We start from the raw sequence: 8,330 nt of genomic DNA, 5'->3' as shown, positions 1-8,330 counted from the left end.
CTTTGAGCAAGCTGGGCTTCATTATTCCTATTAGTTTCTGCTAGATAGTCATAAGATGGACACACCCAAGAGTAATTACTGGCAAATACCAGTTTTACCAAAGATCTGTTCAATTTTTAGTATGAAAATTCCTAGGAGTCTCCTGTGTGAATTCAGTGAATTAAAATCACTGAATTAAAAGTGACTTAAAGGTAGGTATTTGTATAATTTACTTTAGAAGCTTTGTTTTTAACTCCAGCTTCAGTTGTTTTATTTGTTAAGGCTGTTCACTTGCTGCTGGAATCAAATGGTGAGTGACGGGCACTCTGGGCAGCGTGTCCCAAGTTGGTCAAGAATTCTTGAAGTATATTGTCTCAGTTAAGGAAAAAAGAAAACAATATTGTTATCGATTCCCCTAGTGTGAAAAATAATAATCGAGTTGTACTCTCAGCGGTACAGATAACTGTATAGATAACTGGTGATAAAGAATATCTGCTGCTGACCTTGCCAGGTAATTGTATCCTTAATCTTGGTGTGGTGATTTTATAGCAGTAGTTCACATCTTTGTTGCTTCTAGTCTAGATTACCTTGGCTGTTCTTTCTGCATGCATGTTGCTTGGAAACTGCAGCTAGCACAGAAGGTGGTGGTACTGTATGTGCTCAGTAGTAGTGTTGGTTGTACACATCATTGCTTTCAGCAGCTGCCTCCTCATTTTCAAAGGGTCAATTTAAGATGCAAGCTTTAATTCCTGAAGTTCCAGGTGGTACAAAGCCCGTGTGCAGCCTGCTTCTCCAGTGAGGTCAGTGAGGATCAGCAAGTTCTCTTAAAAGTCAGGAAAGGCCTGGAAGCAAAGCTCTCTAGTGAAGTACTCTCAGCTCTGATGCATCCAAGCCTTAATTTATTGACTTGTCCCATCATTCCACCAAGTGTGCCCTAGTGTATTATTATGGTACTGTACTGACAACAATCTCTCTGGGTTTGGAATTATTTTCTCATTTTGATAGCAGTGTTAACTTTTTTAATATTTCTCGTTTGACTCTAAATTATCCCTGGATACGAAGTCAGTACAGAAACCATAAAAACTCTCATCAAGTAGAAATGAAGTTTCAGTGCAAAATGAAAAGTGTGGGTCTTTAATTATGTCAGGTGAATTTTGTTTCCTGCCTGTCTTGAGGGCACAGTGTTCTTTATTTTAAGCCAAATGAGAAAGTGTCATAAAGGAAATCTACCTGTTGTAATACGAAGATAATGTGCTCAGAACTATGATTCTATGATTTATTTTTAAGATGCCTACTGCAGATAGCAGTGACCTTTAGTAAGGTTACATAGGACACATCTAGTGATGGAGAAGTGTTAGGTACCTTCCTTGTCAACAGTTTCTTATTGCTGAAGAATGAGAAGGAATTACTTTGTTTTGTTTTGTGGGGTTTTACATTCATTTGTTTGTTTGAATTGCTTTGTCTTTGCTGATGAAACAAAGTACGTGCTTCCGTTGACCGGGATCTAACTCAGAACTTATTTTTGTTTTTATGTATTGATCAGTGATGATTCCCTGTTGCCTGGTCACTGTGTACTCTAAGAAGAATTGGTGAAGAAGCTTCATGAATTGCGAGAATTAATTATTGAACTTTGTTACTGTTTTGTTTTCTCATCCCTTTCCTCCACCCTCCCTTCCCCCCCCTTCAGTCTCTCCAGATATAGAGTAGAATCTTCTTTTTGCACTAGTGCATGCAGAACTCACAATTATTTCCTTGTTCATTTTTAAACCTGTTTGGGGTTTACCTTAACTTCATGGAATAAAAAATTAATTCTGATTTTTCTCTAGTGTTGTATGCACATGTCTCTTGGAAGCAGCATGCTATAACTGAGTTCAGTAGGATGAAAAGCTCTGCTAAGTAGGTAAAATAACCTGAGGTTTCCAACAGGTACAGAGCTGCATCCTTGTACGTGCATTGGCTGCTGTCATGGATGTGTGAAAAATGAGTAAAATCCTATAAAGTCCAGTGTAAAAAAGACCTGTTTCCTAAACCTTCATGCCTGGGTTAGCAAACTGTTGGTGATCATTCTTCATCGTGCACACGTTGACACCAAAAATAATTCTTGATAGTGATGTTTTCTTTTGAAGGGTTGATCCAAAGCTCTGCTGGCTTGTGACAGACAGTTCTGTGTTCTCTTAGAAATGGCTCCCTGAACAAAGTTTGCGTATCTGGGCAGATTTGTTTTGTTTTGTTCCGAAGAAATGCTCCAGTTTGAAAAGCCTATTTGAAAGCCAAGTGTTTCAAGAATACAGAATGGATTTCAATGCTCTTTCCATTAGTATTCTTCCTAAACAATTCACAAGCGCAGTTCAGTAGTAAGAGCAGTATCAGGAACATAGATGAGAACACAGTGCTCTGGAATGGGTACTCATTCATTCTCTTGTAAAAGTTTGGTTTCCTGCAAATGAGAAACAGTCCCCTTCTCACAGCTGAGAGTCTGGACATCGCAGCATGTCAGAAGGCAGCTGTTCTCTGCTGCTATGGAGGTGCTCAGCCTGATCCCCATGGAGCTCAGCTATGGATGGATGAAAGAAAGGTGAGACTGGATCCTCAGTGTTAACCTCAGCAGTGTCTTGCTGATTCAGCAGGTAAGTAGCAGCACCAATGAAAAGATAATCTTTTTGTTGTTGTTTTGGCCTTGTACCTCTTTTCAGCCTATGTTTCCTGGGCAGGGCCAAGCCCCGCAGTATTGTGTTTTCCCTGTTTCTTTCCTTGTTGGACCTTCCTGCCTCTTTCCATGCCTGTGTTCTTCCTTCGCCTTCTCATGCTCCCTCTGAAACTCAGACCACCTCATGTTGTCATGTTAACTTAGAATCTCAGTAAGAGAAGTATGGTGGGCCCACTCATCTTCCCTTGCTACTCCAGACCAGTGGCTTTTCTTTCCCCCTCTCCCTACATGGGTGGCTTTTAAGCTGTAAGCCCCTTCTCCCTTGTGAGTATCCTGTAGAGCTTAAGTAGCTAAGACTCGCATCTTTTTCAAAGGCGAATGCATGAGGGAGCTGGGCAAATTGTGTCTGAATAAGCAAGAAGAAGCACAGAGACTGAGCAAGTATGTTTTGGGGTTGCTGCCGCTAAGGGCAAAGCAGGCCAGGGTGGGCTGCTAGCATGGAGATGCACTGACATAGCTGCAGGCAGCATGTGAGAGGCTGATGGGAAGAAGTGCAGCCTGCCTGGCTGCTGCAAGCTGTTGAGTACTGAGCACAGAAGGAAGGGTCTGCTGTGAGTAGGAGATCTGCATTAAAGAGGAGGTTTTGTGTGATTCGGAGAGTAGTAGAGGATTCTGGGGGACAAATTCCCATTTGTCTGTGTTGGAACAAGTTCGTTTGTGGAGGCTGTTATGTGGTTCTCAGCTGGGCGTAGAGGGTCTCAGGTGTTTTTCTGCTTCTGTCATCATGTGCTAAAATAAAAATAAGTCTGTACTGCACTTATATCTGTGGGCACAGTCCTGCTGTACGTGGTGTACAGAATGGCCTTCTCATCTTTTTGGCACAGGCTTCACACTTCAGAAATGATGGAAGTTGTATTGACCTTCCTAGTGTTCATCTCTCCTATAGGTTTAATGATCTGGCTGAATGACTTGTGTACTGAGGTCTTGGGCAGCACAGGTGAAGTTAGCAGCAGGTGATATTTACTCTGCTGTGAATTGGCACTTGGACTCCCACAGAGCCTGTTATCTTCGAGATAATTCTGTAAAAGCAGTGCCTTTAATGCCAGAGTTGGAATCATAGAATCATAGACTGACTTGTGTTGGAAGGGACATCAAAGACTGTCTAGTTTCAAACCCACTGCCACAGGATCCAGCACCTCACCAACCTCTCAGTGAAAAACTTATCCCTGACATCTAATCTAAATCTTTCCTCCTTTAGCATAAGACCATTCCCCCTTGTCCTATTGTTATCAGACCATGTAAAGAGTCAATCTCCCTCCTGATTGTAAACCTTTTTTTAAGTACCAGAAGGTTGCAGTGAGGTCTCCCTAGAGCGCCTCTCTTCTTCTCCAGACTAAACAAGCACAGCTCCCTCGGCCTGTCTTTCATAGAAGAGGTGCTGTAGCCCTATGTCTTTGCGGCCCTCCTTTGGACCTGCTTCAAGTCCTTTTTGTGCAGGGGGCTCCAGGCCTGGACGCAATACTCCAGATGGGACCTCATGAGGACAGAGTAGTGGGAATCAATCACCTCCCTCTCCCTGCTGGCCACCTCTTTTTTGATGCAGCCTGGGACACTGTTGGCACTCTAGGCTTCATGCACACAGTGCTGGCTCATGTCCAGCTTCTCATCCATCAGGACTCCCAAGTCCCTAGTACTTCTCTCCAGGAGCTCTCTCTGACTCTACTCATACTGAGGACTGACCCATTCCAGGTGCAGCACCTTGCACCTGGCCTTGTTGAACCTCAGTAATTTCAGATGGGCTCACTTCTCGAGGTAGTCCAAGTCTCTTTGGATGGTTTCCCTTCCTATCACACTGTGTTTGGATTCAGCAGTCTGTTGGCTTTCCTGGTTGAGGGTACAACCAGATTCTCTGTCAAAAACAGAGGCACCAATTTATTCTGGGATTGGCAATCTTATGCGGATAGAGGTGTTAGCATTAACATCATTTCTGGAATTTAGACCACTGGATGCTGCAGTGCCTCTCTGTTTAAAAGAGACATGAGCTCCCTGATATCTAATCTTTATTTGCTGCCTGGGATGATCACTTCTGCTGCAATCACTGTAATCATAGAATTGTAGGAGTTACAAAGAACCTCTGAAGATCAAATCCAACTCCCTGCTAAAGCAGGTTCCCTACAGAGGTTGCACAGGAAAGTGTCCAGACGGGTTTTGAATATCTCCAGAAAAAGAGGCTTCACAACCCCTATAGGTAAAGGCTCATGGCTTTCTACGATTTGAAAACCGCTGCTAACAGATAACAAGCATTCCTTCTGAAGCATTTAAAAGCGTTAGTTGATAGCAGATGTAACCTCTAAAGCCGCATTTTCCCTCTGGTACTGAACTGAAATACGTAAACCTGCCACATGATGGCAGCAACCGGCCAGGTTTGAAGTATCCTTTCCCGGTCCTGGGGGTGCATTTAAAGGAGAAAGTATTCAAGCTAGATCATTCGGTCGATGCTATGATAAACACAGGTGAGGCTTTGTGCATTTTTATCCATTATTAATGAAAGACATGCTTTACAAAATTTATCACAATATAATATTGTCTATATGGGAGTTCATTTGGGAGGGGTTAAATACTGAGGGAGGTGCGTGATCTCTTCTTAATGAGTATCTGCTTCATGCTACTTCTAGACTTGAGTTTCCATTGCCATAGGGTTGTCTGAATTATCACTGCAATGTAATGGATGCCCTACTGTGATACGCCTTCAGTTTTCCTGGAATTCTGTGCCTATAACCACCAGTCATTAGCTTATTATAAGATGCATGTAAATTTGCTTAGAGCTAATTTACTATCACCTCATCTGTAATCTGTATTTATTCTATTGCCATTAAACTGTGCTGGGAAGTGCAGGTTCTTGGCCTCTTCATCAGATGCAGTTTGAAACTGGATGGATTTCTGACTTGAACTTTTAGCAGCAGCAGTTCGCATAGCATTGCCAGTGACATGTTAGTGTCAGTACTGTTAGCTAGCTCCAGTGAACCTCTGTTGCTTGTTCACCAGAATGTATAAATTCTGTTACGTAGCATTCTGCTTAGCTGCAATGGTGTTGGTAGCACAGCACAGTGAATGCACCCGTGGAAGGTGTTCTGACTGGAACATGAAGGGCGAACACGGAGCTGGGCCAAAAGTAATACAAAATCACCACTAAGGCAGCAAGTGGAAATGAATTTAGAGCAATAAAAAAAAAGTAGAAGGGAAACAAGCTGAAACTGAGAAACTGAAGACTAGTGTATGGTTGACACCAGGAGCTAATCTGAAATACAGTAATTCACTAGGAGAGTAACATGAATGAAAACCTCAGCATCACAATGAGCAAAGAGTGTTATAAATTTCAAGTAGTTCGCTCATGTATTCAGCTGGTATGACTCAGTATTGCAGAGCCCAGCACCAGGCAAGAAAGAGGCTCTCAAAGCTGTTAACAATACTCTCAACAGGAAGACTTCCTTGGCTTCCTCCACCAGCCCATGAAACAACATATTAATTGTTTTTATGGAGATGTGGAAGGAGAGGGAACAACTGAGCCATTGATAAGGTCTGTATGAACTTGTGTGGTTCAGAAATTCAGGTGCCTACAGATGCCTATAGACCTATAGACTGAGGAGTGTAATTCTAAACCAGACTAGCTTGATGACAGTTTTCCACTTTCCTCAGTCTTAATGTGCCCATGCAGGCTCCCATGCAGGCAGTTGCATCATGGGGTCATGAAGGTTCTGAAAGTGGCCTCCCCTCTGCTGTTCAGAACACCAGAGGATGTGATGGCAGGACATAAGATGGAGAGGGGTGCATATCTGTAAGAAATGAAAGCTTTCTGTTAGTGTTCGGGAAAAGGAATGGTACTGCTATGGTCTGGATAGCATGACTAGTTTCTCTTTCCTGCCAGGCTGTTAAAGGGTAATTTTTTTGTAGGCTTATAGAGAAAACCTGAGCCTTACAGTTCTCTTTCTCAAATAACAGAGTACGTTTGAAAACATTATGATGGAGCAAATGTGTTTGATCTCATACCTGGTATGGGAAAGGACCTCTCAGTCTCACTGCAGGTGCAGAGGGGGCTCAGATCACTTCAGTAAGATGTGACCGGGCCATGAGCTTGGCGAGGATCTGTTGGGTTTGCCTGGGCAAATAAAACACCCTCTGTGGAACACCTTGGCACCCTAATGGTGAAAAGTGCTGTTTAAACTTTAGGCTTTATTTTTCCTGTTTGCACCAATGAAGTGACCTGAGGACTGGCTGACACTTTTTGAAAGCTCATTTATGTGTGTCTAAGAACAGTGATGGTCTCTGTTTTCCCCTCAGCAGATGCAGCCCCAGCTGACCTCTCTAGGATTATGAATGGGAGCGGCAGTGCGGTGCAGCGCCTGACTCCTCGGCTGTGTGTCAGCAGTGCAGCTCTGATGTCAGTAACTCCTCACCTCCTCTGACCCCACTTGGCAGCACATGCTCTTGCCCAAATAAGCAGCTCATTTGCTTACACTCCAAGCAAACGGCACTGAAAAGATGATACTGCTTCTTTTGAAGTACTTTTCTGTTTATTTGCAAGATCAGAGAGGCTGTGTTTACTCAGGCAATCCACTCTGAAATTCCTGTTGGAGCTGTTAATTCATATTTGTTCTCTGAGATACCAGTTGCTTCCATTTTTGTCTCTTCTGTGTCTGAGCAGCACTGCAAACTGCACCGGTGTTAAAACCTCCCAGGGTAAGATGAGAATGTATTCTGTAGGGCTTGTCTCCTATCCTTCTAGTAATGCTAACTTCACACAGACAGGACATCATATGGAAGAACTTCCTGTACCCCTTTCAGTATCTGAAGGGTTGCTACAAGGAGGATAGGACAGACAATTTCCAGGTGGACATAGTTTCAAACTAAAAGAGGGGAGATTTAGATTGTATATAAATTTTTTTACAATGAGGGCACAGATTACCCAGAGAGGTGATGGAAGCCTTATCTCTGGAGATATTCAAGGTCTGGCTGGACATGGCTCTGGGCAACTGATGGAGCTGACAGTGTCCCTGTTCATCACAAGAAAGTTGGACCAGATGGCATTTAGGTTCCCTTCCATCTCAAGTGATTCTATGGTTCTTCAGCAGAAGCTACTGAAATTATTTACATACTTATATCCTATATATAGCAAAGTGCTATGAGAAATTCTCAGGTTGCATCATTGTCAGCCTTTTGGAGTTACTGGGCAAATGTTGTTTTAAGTAGATCACCATAGAAATGTGAAATTCTTAAATTTTAAAAAAAGAAAAAATGAGGAATGTTTTTCTATTTAGAAATGCCTTGCATCAAAGCTTACCATGAGAAAGACTGCATCTCCAGCTGTTCTGTGTACAGCAATGACGCCTGGAAGATCACTGAGGTGATGGCATCTGTCTTCCCAACATTATGAGGAAGGACACAGCCAGGTATAATGATATCAGCCCTCCCTGCATGTGCTATTAATGAAAGAGTTAAAGAAGTTTAAAAAAAAAAAAAAAATGTTAGTAACTCTCATTTGGCACTACTAAATGCTAAGAAAGAAGCTGACAGAAGCTGAAACATCTCTTCTATAAAGAAAGGTTGAGGGAGTTGGGTTTATTCAGTTTGGAGAAGACAAGGGTCAGGGGAGACCCCACTACGGCCTTGTGATAGATAGAGCTTAAAATCAGGAAGGAGACTGACT

This window comes from Coturnix japonica, chromosome 3 (assembly GCF_054131305.1).
Source record: "Coturnix japonica strain WE chromosome 3, WE-NBRP24, whole genome shotgun sequence".
NCBI lineage: Eukaryota > Metazoa > Chordata > Aves > Galliformes > Phasianidae > Coturnix > Coturnix japonica.
This window is presented reverse-complemented; position numbering follows the sequence as displayed.